Consider the following 12,791-nt stretch of genomic DNA (forward strand, 5'->3'; position numbering starts at 1 on the left):
GGGAAACCCTGTCTCGAAAAATCAAAACAAAAAAAAAAGAAAGAAAGAAAAAAAAAGAGAAGAGGAGAGGAGAGGAGAGGAGAGGAGAGGAGAGGAGAGGAGAGGAGAGGAGAGGAGAGGAGAGGAGAGGAGAGGAGAGGAGAGGAGAGGAGAGGAAGATAAGCAAAAGTGCCCAGGCCCTTGAGTCGCTAGGATACAGGCAACAGTTCCAGAGTCCTCTAGGCCAGCGGCTCCTGGGACGAGTCCATGAGTCATCTGCAAACCATTGGACCACCTCAGCTGCCTGAGGTATGCTATGATATTATCTGAGATCAAATCTTTAGATTGTCTCCTAATTTGGTCCTCTGTTTCTGTGATAAAGAGCATGACCAAAAGCAACTGGGAGTGGTAAAGATTCCATTTAGCCCTACGAATTCCAATCAAGGTCCTTCGCTGAGGGAAAAGTCAGGACAGGGACTCAAGTAGGAGCCGAGGCAGGAACCACGGAGGAGGAAACATGCTTGCTGATCTGTTCTCCGTGGCTTACTCAGGCTGCTTTTGTACATAACACAGGACCCCCTGCCCCGGACTAGCACTGCCTACAGAGGGCTGGACCCCCCACATCAATCATTAATCAAGAAGATGCCCTACTGACATGATGGAGGCAGTTTCTCAGTTGAGGTCCCTCTTCCCAGGTGACTCTAGTTTGTGACATGTTGATATAAGCCAGCACAGATTGGCTGTGGCCCTGCAGCCTGGAAAGATAAACCCGACCTCAAATATACGTTAGTCCTATCTAAATGACTCATTTATCCTTCTGGGTTAGAAAGACATCTTGTCATTACTTTGTCTCCAAGTGTTGTGGCCTTCCTTGAAGGGTGGTGGCCGTAATGAGGGATCCTTCTCTACGGTTGCCAATGGAAAATCAGACATTCCCAGTGGCAGAACCTAGACCGTTGTTAGTGAACTCAAAACCGCTCACCCTGCCAAGTGGTTGCTTTGTTCATGAGCCCAATGATGTGGCCAGTGACAGAGGCCAACTTGAGCACAGTCTGACTCATTAAATCAGCTTGCTTACTTAGGTGGTACCAACCAATGACAGATGCTTCCTGGTGACACAGACATGGATGCCAACATTTTCACACTTTGTCTTAGTCCATGGTCCATTGCTATGGAAGAATACCATGGACTGAGTAATTTATAAAGGACAGAGGCTGGGAAGCTCAAGGGCACGATGCTGGCATCCAGCTACAGCCTTACAACTGAGCAGAAGGAGGGAGGGCCAAGGAGAGAGTGGGGCCTCTCCTTGGAAATAACCTCCTCTGGAAATAACCATGGCCTCAGTCAACAGCCTTAATACATTCATGAGATTCCTAAGCCACCTCCCTGAGTTTGGGGGACAGACTCAAACTAGAACAAACCCACTCTATGTCTGCACACACCCCTTTTTCCAGACCTCCTCATCTCTGATCCTATTATATGTCTCCTTTGTTTTTGGTTTTGATTTTGGCTTTTATTTTTCAAGACAGGGTTTCTCTGTGTAGCTTTGGAGCCTGTCCTGGCCCTCGTTCTGTAGACCAGGTTGACCTCGAACTCATAGAGATCCTCCTGCCTCTGCCTCCCAAGTGCTAGGATTAAAGGATGTATCACCTGGTTTTTTTTTGTTTTGGAGGGGTGTAGTAATCACTCAACTGCGAAGCCATCTTTCCAGCATCGAGGAGTTTCTCTGCTGGCAGTGGTTTATGCTGCAGACTGAATGGCCTTGCTCAGAATCCTAGGGATCTAGATAGTGTCCTTTACACCACAGATCCCACTGTGACAAAACATTTGACAAAATCAATTTAGGAGAAGAAAGATTTATCTCAGCTCACCATGTCAGAGGGTTCCAGTCCATCACAACTGGGAAGGGAATAAGGATCGGTTCAACTGTGGTGGCAGAAGCCTGTGTCTAAGGCTACTTACATCACAGTGGACCAGGAGACAAAAAGCCATGCCAGAACCAGAGGGGACGCTATAACCTTCAAGGGCAAGACCTACCCAGACTGACCTTCTTCTATCAGTGAGGTCCCACACCCTACCAGTTCCACAACCTTCCAAAGTAGTGTCATCACCTCAGAAACCAATGAGTGCTGTGGGGGGCAATCCAGGCTCACTGCTCCAACTCTTATAATTCAGGGTCATCCCGATCTGACGGACTGAGGAGAGAGCTGCTCATATCAAAGCCTGCAGAGCTGCAGAGCTTGTTTGCTCTGGGGCCTCCTCAAAGCTTTATTGCTGAATTGTTTGGGGGCACTGGAATAAGGGGAAAAAAATGTGCACCTGTTCCATACAGACCCAGGCTAGCCTTGAACTCACAACAGTCCTGCTTCAGATTCCTGAGCGCTATAGGCATGAGCTGCCACATGTGACTAAAATCAAACATTACCTTGCCAGTGTTTCCATCTGCAGGTCACTGAATTCAAAAATGTGGAGCTCACAGATGTAAATGGCTGCATTCCTCTGAACGGTGTGTGCTGATGCTGACTGGACCCGGAAGAGGTTCAGGGGTCCTGTGCTTCCTTCCAAGGGAGGCACAGGAATGGTCACTGACCCTTTACTTCAGAGAGAATACCTTGTCTTCTCCATGTTCACATTTTTTATTCACATCTTTTGGGACAGGATCCTTCTTTGTAGCCCTGGCTGTCTTGGAACGCTCTACATAGACCAGACTGGCCTTGAATTTACAAGAATCCACCTACTTCTTTCTTCTGAATGCTGGGATTAAAGGGATTACGTACACTTGGATTGTACTTAAAATATTTTTATTTTTATGTCTGAGTGTTTGCCTGTGTGTGTGCATGTGTGAAGTGCCTGTAGAGACCAGAAGGCCTCAGACCCTCTAGAACTGGAGTTAAACGTGGCTGTGAGCCACCATGTGGGTGCTGGGAATTAAACTTGGTCCTCTGGAAGAACAACCAGTGCTCTTAACTGCTGGGCCATCTCTCTAATGCCCCTCTGCCTAACTTCTTAAAAACAGTAAATCAGGGGGGCTGGAGAGATGGCTCAGGGGTTAAGAGCATTGTCTGCTATTTCAAAGGTCCTGAGTTTAATTCCCAGCAACCACAAGGTAGCTCACAACCATCTGTAACGAGGTCAAGTGCCCTCTTCTGGCCTGAAGGGATATATTGTATACTAAATAAATAAATATCTTTAAAAAAAAAAAAACAAAACAGTAAATCAGAACTGGAGAGGTGGCTCATCAGTTAAGAGTGTATGTAACTCTTGGAGAAGATCCAGTCTGGTTCCCAGCACTCACTTTGTGAGCAAGCTTCTGACCCCTGTAGTCTATCTGCAGGGGATCTGACACTGTCTTTTGTCCTCCATGGAAACCCTCCCACACACACAAACAAATGCTGTGGGGCAATGATCTTGTACTCTGTAAAGATTTGTCACTTGTACTAGTTTAATAAAATGCTGATTGGCCAGTAGCCAGACAGGAAGTATAGGCAGGGTGACCAGAATAGGAGAATTCTGGGAAGAGAAAAGGCTCAGTCTGCAGTTGCCACCCAGACACAGTGGAAGCGAGATGAGAATGCCTCACTGATAAAAAGTACCAAGCCATGTGGCTAACACAGAAAGAATTATGGGAGCCGGGCAGTGGTGGCGCACACCTTTAATCACAGCACTTGGGAGGTAGAGGCAGGCGGATCTCTGTGAGTTCGAGACTAGCCTGGTCTACAAGAGCTAGTTCCAGGACAGGCTCCAAAACCACAGAGAAACCCTGTCTCGAAAAACCAAAAAAAAAAAAAAAAAAAAAAAAAAAGAAAAGAAAGAAAGAATGAATTATGGGTTAATGTAAGATATAAGAATTAGTTAATAAGAAAGCCTGAACTAATAGGCCAACCAGTTTATAATTAATGTAGGCCTCTGTGTGTTCCTTTGGTACTGAACAGCTGTGGGACCAGGCAGGACAGAAATCTCTGTCAACAGACAAACACACAAAGATACAAATGAATAAATACTAAAAGTGAGAAATCAAACTCAATGTAGAAAGCGTTAGCTTTTACTCCAGCAGCGTTTGGACAGGCTTTCTCTCCCAAGCTATATGGCCATGCATTTCATGATTTCATCTGTTTCCAGGATTGTAACGGAAAGGAGAAAAGAGGTAGGGGGAGCTCAACAAAGGAGAGGGGGAAGTTGTACCCAAAATTAAACACCCCCCTCAACCATAGCATACTGAGGATATGGAGGTTCCTCCCCCAATCCCAGACAGGATCTCCCTGTGTATACACAGCCCAGGCAAGCCTGGAACTCACTATGTAGCTCTGGCTGAACTTGAACTCCAAATCCTCCTGACTTGGCCTTTCCAGCTGTAATTCTCTGCTGGTATTACAGGTGAGCATCACCACCTTCAGCTCAGAGATGCACAAATGTACCAATGAGGGGGGCAGTCTCTGGCAGCGTTCTCAGACAAATCACCTCCCAGGTTTCAGTTTCCTCATCTGTACAATGGGCAGAATAATAGCACCTACCCCCCCACATCTTGCTCAACTTTGGATCCTCAAAGTACTTCACACAAAGTACCCTTTGGCAAGTACAGACTGCGTTAATTAATCAATGGCTTTTGAGTATTAAATGACATGACACGCTCAGCTCACAGTGCATGACAATCGTTATATTCTACGGCCTGGGAAAAAATTGCCATCTTTCACACCCCTCATTTATATACTTATAAAGCCAGGCTGGCCTGGAAGTCACTATGTAGCCCAGGCTGGCCTCAGATTGGCAGTAATCCTCCTATTCCCCAGCCTCTCCTGCTGGGCTGATGGCATGTACCACCACACCCACCACACCACACCTGTTCCCCAGCATGTCTTCTGACTCAACAACTCCTCCTGTAGAATTGGAAACAATACTAATAATTTAGGTAAGTAAGGGAATAAATGAGCAATTATGATAATCTTACTCCGGTGATTGGTAATCAAGGACACAACAACAATTTAGATGTAAGGACACCGCTGGAAAGGCGGGCACCTATCCTTTGAGGGGTGAGGAGCCTCTGTGTGCAGCACACTGAAAGTCACAAATGTGCATGGGGGTAGGGTGTCTTATGTAGCCCAGGCTGGCTCCAGTCATATGTAGATGAGAATGACCCTAAACTTCTGATCCTCTGACCTCCACCTCCTGAGTGCCGGGATTACAGGTGTGCACCGTAACAACCAGCTCTATTCAGTGCTTCCTGAATGCATGAAAGACACCGGCCTACATCCTCAGCCCACAGAGAGGCTCTATGGATGACACACTAAGGTAATGGTCCTCAAAGTCGGTCCAGAGAATAGCAGTAAACATGCTCATGAATGCACAGCTCTGCGTGGTGGCCAGAAGCCAATGTCAAGCATCTTCCTTGATCACTCCAAAGACGAAGGTCTCTCACTGAGTGGAGCTCATTGATTCATCTAGGCTGGGTAGCCGGTGGACATCTCTCTGTCCAGCATCCCCAGTGCTGGGATAGCAGTGGTCAGAATCACACCTTGCCTTCCATGAGCACTGGGGATGCAGGTGCTGCCTTTGCGTTTGCAGAGTAAGCACATTACTGACTGAGCCATCTTTGCATTGCCCTCAATTTGTTTGTGTTTCTTTCAACAGAGGGCCTCACTATTTAGCCCAGGCTGGAACAGCAGACAGTATGTAGCTCAGACTGGCCTCAAGCTTGCAGAACTCCTCCTATCTCAGCCTCTCCAGTGGTTGGATAATAGACATAAGAGCAGGGAAATTGTCCTCTGTAGCAAGTGAACACACACATGCACACATACAAATACACAAATATACACGTAAATAAACAAATAAATGTTAAAGGCTTTTTTTTTAATAAGGTGATTGCGAGGATCACAAGCTCTAAGGTGTTTCTAGAGTATTCCCTTATCAAAGGGTATATGGATTTTTTTTTTCTCAAGACAGAGTTTCTCTTGTGTAGCCCTGGCTGTCCTGGAAATCACTCTATAGACCAGGCTGGTTTCGAACAAACTCACAGAGATCTGTCTGCTTCTGCCTTCCAAGTGCTGGAGTTAAATGTGTGTTCCATCACCACACAGTGAGTATGTTTTTCTGTTTGGTTGTTTGGTTGAGTTTTAGTTATTGTTGTTGTTGTTGTTGTTTGAGACAGAGTTTCTCTGTGTAGCTGTTCTGGATTAGCTCTGTAGACCAGGCTAGCCTCGAACTCACAGAGATCTACCTGCTTCTGTCTCCCGAGTGCTGGAATTAAAGGCGTGCACTGTTGCTGCCCAGTGAATATGAGTATTTTTAATATTCTTGTTTTAATATTCTTAATCTTCCCAACTTTATTGGCACAAGCATGCCTTACCAACTGAGAGAGAAAATGTTTGACAAACTAGGTATGGTAGTGGGTACCTATAATCCCAGCACACAGAAGGCCTCTGAGACAGAAGGGTTGCGAATCTGAGGCCATCAAGGCTATATAGCAAGACTATCTCAAATAAGACAAAGGCTGGTGTGGTGGTCGCTCAGTGGGTAAAGGTGTTCACTGGTGAGGCTGAAGACCTGATTTCAATCCTCTGACTTCATGTCCTCTGTCTTAGTTAGGGTTCATATTGCTGTGAAGAGACACGATGACCACAGCAACTCTTATAAAGGAAAACATTTCACTGAGGCTGGCTTCCATTTTCAGAGGCTTAGTCCATTATCATCACGGTGTGACATGGCATCATGCAGGCAGACATGATGCTGGAGAAGGAACTAAGGGTTCAACATCTGGATCCTCAGGCAGCAGGAAGACAATGCCATACTGGATGTGGCTTGAGCATCTGAGACCTCAAAGCCGGGCCCCCACGGTAACACGTCCTCCAACAAGACCCCACTCCTACTGCGGCCACTTTTATTTAAACCACCACATCCTTCAACCTTCACAGGAACACCAGCGTATGGGCACCCATTGTCACAATAAAGAATACATGTAAATACAGGCCAGACGGTGGTGGCGCACGCCTTTAATCACAGAACTTGGGAGGCAGAAGCAGGCGGGTATCTGTGAGTTTGAGGCCAGCCTGGTCTACTGGTCTACAGAGCTAGTTCCAGGATAGCTAAGGTAAGAGCAGCCAGTGCTCTTAACCACTCAGCCATCTCTACAGCCTTTTTTTTTTTTTTTTTTAAGGCAGGCAGATCTCTGAATTCAAGGCATGGTCTACATAGTGAGTTCCAGGTTAGTCATGGCTACACAGAGAAACTCTGTCTCAAAAAACCAAAATGAAAGCTGGGTGATGGTGGCGCATGCCTTTAATCCCAGCACTCGGGAGGCAGAGGCAGGCGGATCTCTGTGAGTTCGAGACCAGCCTGGTCTACAGAGCTAGTTCCAGGACAGGCTCCAAAGCCACAGNAAAAAAAAAAAAAAAAAAAAGAAAGAAAAAGATTTTTAATGTGTATGGATATTTTACCTGAACCATGTACATGTTTGGTGGCCACAGAGGACAGAAGAGAATGTCACATCCCTGGGAGAGGAGAGTTATGGGTGTTTGTGACCGGTCACATGATGCTAGAAACTGAACCTGGAGCTTCATGATGCTAGGCAAACTGTATGCCTGCTGAACTACATCCTCATCCCCAAAGATAACTTAAAAACATTTTCATTTCATTTTAAAAGTTGATTTTTATTTTTCTGTCTGTATGTATGGCATGTGCATGCAGGTACCCACAGAGGCTGGAAGAGGGTGTTGGAACCCCAGGGCTGGAGTTATAGGTAGTTGTGAGCTGACCAGTGTGGCTGCTGGGAACTGACCTCAGGATCTGCAGGAATAGTTATGCACTCTTAAGTCTCGCCGAGATCTCTCTCCTCCTGTGAGGTCACTCCTTAAGGGAGGCATTAGTGTTACCTGATAAACTGTTTCCCCTACTGTCATTTCTCCTTGTTGTTAGGGGAAATCATAAATAATTCTGGCACCAGTATTGCCATGCGTACCTCTTGCCAAATTTCAAATTCTGTCTGAAGTCAAGGTTCCCAACAGTACGGCTGCTGGATCAGAGGGAAAGGGTGTCTGGAGACATAGTTCTTTTCTTTTTTTTTTTTTTTTTATTTTTTTTAATTTTCGAGACAGGGTTTCTCCATAGCTTTTGGTTCCTGTCCTGGAACTAGCTCTGTAGACCAGGCTGGCCTCGAACTCACAGAGATCTGCCTGCCTCTGCCTCCCGAGTGCTACGATTAAAGGCGTGCGCCACCACCGCCCGGCCTGACTTCAAATTTGATGCTGAGGATAGCCTTGAACCTCTGACCCTCTTGTCTGTACCTACCAAGTGTTGAGATCATCAGCACACATCACCACACTGTCTGCTGACTGTTCTCTCACAGTGAGGCTCCCGACAGGACTGCTAGTCGCCAGTCACCTCCCTGGAGCAACAAGCTATGACTTCTAGCTGTTTTCTTCATTTGTTGAAGAAAATATTCCATCCATGATGTCTTCATTTATCTGGTTATTAGAGACAACAAACAGCTTCAGCCCTTTAAACTTTTAAAATAATAGTGATGATGATAATGATAATTATGATTGGTTGGGTGGTGGTGGTACACCTTAAATTCCAGCACTCAGGAAACAGAAGCAAGCAGATCTCTGTGAGTTCAAGGCCAACCTGGTCTACAGAGTGTGTTCCAGGCCAGTCAGTGCTACAAAGTGAGACCTTGTCTCAAAAACTAAATTAAATTAAAAATAAATTTTAAAATATGCTTTCCTCTCTCTCTCTCTTACAAATTTATTTTGTTTTTAGTTACATGTACTCCAACATGTGTGGGGATAGAGAGGGCGTATGCAGGACGTGCACGCAGTGCCCTCAGAGGCCCGAAAAGGGCGTCAGATCTCCGAAGCCAGAGTGTGAACTGTACTACGAGGGTGCTGGGAATCCAGTCGCTGTCCTGTGCAAGAGCAGCAACCCCTTAACCTTGAGCGAGCCCAAAGTCTCAATTTATTTCTCTGTTTGTTAGCCAGATTTCTGTTGCTTTGACAAATTCTGAGAGAATCAAATTAAAAAGAGGAAAGCTTCGTTCTGGCTCCTGGTTTCAGACGTTTGGGTTTGTGGTGAGGCCAAACATCGAAGCTAGAGCCAGACAAAGCAACCCGCCAGTCTCACCAGGAGTGGTGAGCAGAGCGGGTGCTAAAAAGAGGCAGGAAATGGCTGGTGCTGAGTAGCAGACTCCTCTGGACCCAAACTTTCCCTCCAGGGTTAGGGGCCCTCGGGAGACCTCGGAGGTAAACAAAAGGCCACTTTCTGGGAAAACGGAATCTTACAAGATTCTGGGAGCCCCCCCCCCCCAGCTTTCCAGAAGGAATTAGGAATAGGGCAGCTGTTGGAGAAGACTGAGCAGCCCAGCTGCAGAGGGGAGATATCGCGGTCTGTCAGCTGCCTGCGTGTGTGCAGAGAGCTCCAGGGCTGCAGCTTTTGTGAGCCGTCACCCTGTTGGGTTTTTTGGCGACGCAGCTGTTTTTGAGTCACACCTGCTTCTGTTGAGTAACCCCTCACCCATACTCCTGTTAGTAAGTCCAATAAAAACTCATTAGTTAATCATGTTGGCCCTTGGTATGGATGTTATTTGGGTCTGTAATGGGGCTCCCTTTCAGGGAGAGTAGGGGTGTGTGCGTGTGTGTGTGTGTGTGTGTGTGTGTGTGTGTGTAATACATTTATCTGCCACAGGACAACTGGTCCTTCTAGTACCTTCAAGGACTTGCACTCAATGACGTAACATCTATCCAAGTAGACCCCGCCTCTTAAAGGTCCCAGCACCTCCTGACAGTGCCACAGAAGCCAGCCAAGAAACTTAGCAAAACCTAAGCAAAGCTACAACGCTCAGCCTGGAGAGCCCAGTCCCAGCCTTTTCCCAGGATTCTTCCTGTGTTTGTTATTACTACTCTGCAGGATTTACCTAATACTTACCTAAATTTACCTAATTCTTACCTGTGAAAATAATCTTTACCAACAAACCTGAGAGGTTCATTGCTTCCCAAATCTTTCTATTTCTTACACCCGAAAGTCCCAGCACACTCGAGGCAAACTCCCCCTCTCCTTTTGAGGGAAACACCAGGGGATTGGAGTCTTACAGAAAAGGTCGGGAAGAAGACAGAACAAGGGCGCAGCCCCTCGTCCCGGTTTGACTCCACAAAAGGTATTACCCACAAAAGGTCAAGGACACTCAAGACTCAACAAAAGTCTCCAGGTGCAGGAGCAAGTCCTGCCCCAAGCAGGTGCAGAAAAGTTCCTGCTCAGTGTTTTTCTCCGTTGCTAGGGAACCTGGTTTCCTTAGCGGCTCACTGGTTAGCACCCCCTCTTGTGTCCACAAACAGCAATAGCCTCTACAACTGAGCAAAGCGATGGATTCAAACTTTCTCCCCACTTTCGTCCTGCCTTCTCCCTCCCTCCCCTTCACCCCCCCCACACATAAAATTTAATGGTTTAAATATTTTTGCGTTTGGTGCTGGGATCCAGCCCGGGACTCTATGTATACTAGACAACATCCCCAGCCTTATTATGTTTTTAAAGATTTTGTTTTTAATTATGGGTATGTGTGTATATCTGTGTGCCAATATCATGTGTGCATGTGCATGCATGTGGCCTCGGAGACCAGATGTGTTGGATCTCTTTGGAGCTGAAATTACAGGCGGCTATGAGCTGCCCAATAGAGGTGTGGGGAACAACACCTGGGTCCCCTGGAAACACAAAATGCACACTTAACTGTTGCTGACCCACCTCTCCAGTCCCAGCCCTTAAGTTTTATTGTGGACTTTAATACATAGAAAAGTATCCAGAAGTTTCGCATGGCACATGCCTTTAAGCCCAGGACCCAGGTTGTTGAGGCAAGAGGTTTTGGATTTGAGGACAGTCTGGGTTGCCAGTAGCGACTGTACCTTTAAAACTGAAGAAATGGGTCAGTCCCGTAGGCAACACCTGCCCAGGCAATTATACATCTCTCCCTAGCTGTAGGTGTGTGTCTGAATCTCTTTACTTTGTGTTTAATTATCAGAGCAAGTATCTTTAAACAAGCTAGCCTCTGTTTGGGAAGTTTATATAAACATTGTCATATATCTTCAGTCAACATCATGTTTATAGGCTCTGAAGAGAAGGTTCAGACATTGAGAGCAATTAGTGATCTTGCAGAGGTCCAAAGTTCAGTTCCCCGCACCAGCGTGGTGGCTCACTACTGCCTGTAACTCCAGCCCCAGGGATTCTGACCCCCTCTTTTGGCCTCTGAGGGTATCAGGCACTCATATGCACATACCCACACTAAGACACATACACATAGTTAAAAATTAAAATAATCTGGCTGGGCAGTGGCGACACATGCCTTTAATCTCAACACTCGGGAAGCAGAGGCAGACAGATGTCTGTCTGTGAGTTCGAGGCCAGCCTGGTCTACATGAGCTAGTTCCAGGGCAGACTCCAAAGCTACAGAGAAATCCTGTATTGATAAACATATATATATACATACATACATACATACATACATACATATGATCTAACAGATCATGTTCGTGAGCTTTGTCAATGCTATTGCATGAAAATGTGTTTCCTTGTTTTCTTTTGAAATTAATTTCTCATTAGTGGATGGGTGTATGGTGTGGGGGTTGTGGTGCGCATACCACAGGTCGCACAGGGAGGTCAGAAGACAATTCTATGGGGCTGGTTCTCTCCTTCCTCTTTGTAGTTCCTGGGGTGGAACTCAGTTTGCCATGCACGGGAGGTACATTCTCTTACGTGCTAAGTCATCTACTGGTCCTGATCATTTATCTTCATTGCTGTGTTGCATATTTTGGTATATGATTGTACAATTTCTCCTTCATTCTGTTCACGGCTCACGGACATTTGGACTACTTCCAGGTTGGGATGTCTTGTACAGCACTGCTGTGAACACTCTAACCGTCCTTATACTGTGTTGCAGAAGGGCATGTCTTTCTTACAGATATGTTTGCAACAGTGTATCTCTGCTTTCACTAGATAATGTCAGAGAGTTTTCCGAAGTGCCTAAACAAATGCCTGTGTGTTCCTGCCCAGCAGGTGCTTATTCCCGCTACTCCATTCAGTAACATTTTTTTTTTTTTTTTTTTTTGGTTTTTCGAGACAGGGTTTCTCTGTGGTTTTGGAGCCTGTCCTGGAACTAGCTCTTGTAGACCAGGCTGGTCTCGAACTCACAGAGATCCGCCTGCCTCTGCCTCCCGAGTGCTGGGATTAAAGGCGTGTGCCACCACCGCCCGGCTATTCAGTAACATTTTGTATCACCAGACACCAATTGCCACCTGACTGGTTGATGGGTAGGGTAGCCCATTGTCATTGTCATTTTAATGATCTTTTTTTACTTTATTTTATTTTCGAGACAGGGTTTCTCAGTAGCTGTGGAGCCAGTGCTAGAATTTGCTCTTTAGATTAGGCTGGCCTCGAACTCACAGTGATCCACCTGCCTCTGCCTCCCAAGTGTTGGGATTAAAGGTGTGCACCACCACTGTCCAGCTAGGTGATCCCTTATAATAAAGTATATTAAGTGTGCTTTTGCGTGTTTATCAGTTACTTGACTTTCATCTGAACTGAAATGTCTATCAAGAGGTTAGTAGTTCAGCTCAGTGACAGAGCGATTGTCTAGCAAGTGCAAGGACCTGTAGTCAGTCAGTCAGCTACCAGCTCTGAAAAGAAAGGGCAAAATCACACACACAAAATAAAACAAGAAAAAAATGTAGTCCCAGCACTCTGGAGGCAGAGGCAGGGAGATCTCTGTGAAGAGGCCAGCCTCGTCCACATAATAAGAACTCGTCTCAAAAAAGGAACTTATTAATCTTTTGTTGCTGCTCTTT

This window comes from Alexandromys fortis, unplaced genomic scaffold (assembly GCF_014885135.2).
Source record: "Alexandromys fortis isolate MF-2015 unplaced genomic scaffold, M_Fortis_MF-2015_v1.1 scaffold_59, whole genome shotgun sequence".
NCBI lineage: Eukaryota > Metazoa > Chordata > Mammalia > Rodentia > Cricetidae > Alexandromys > Alexandromys fortis.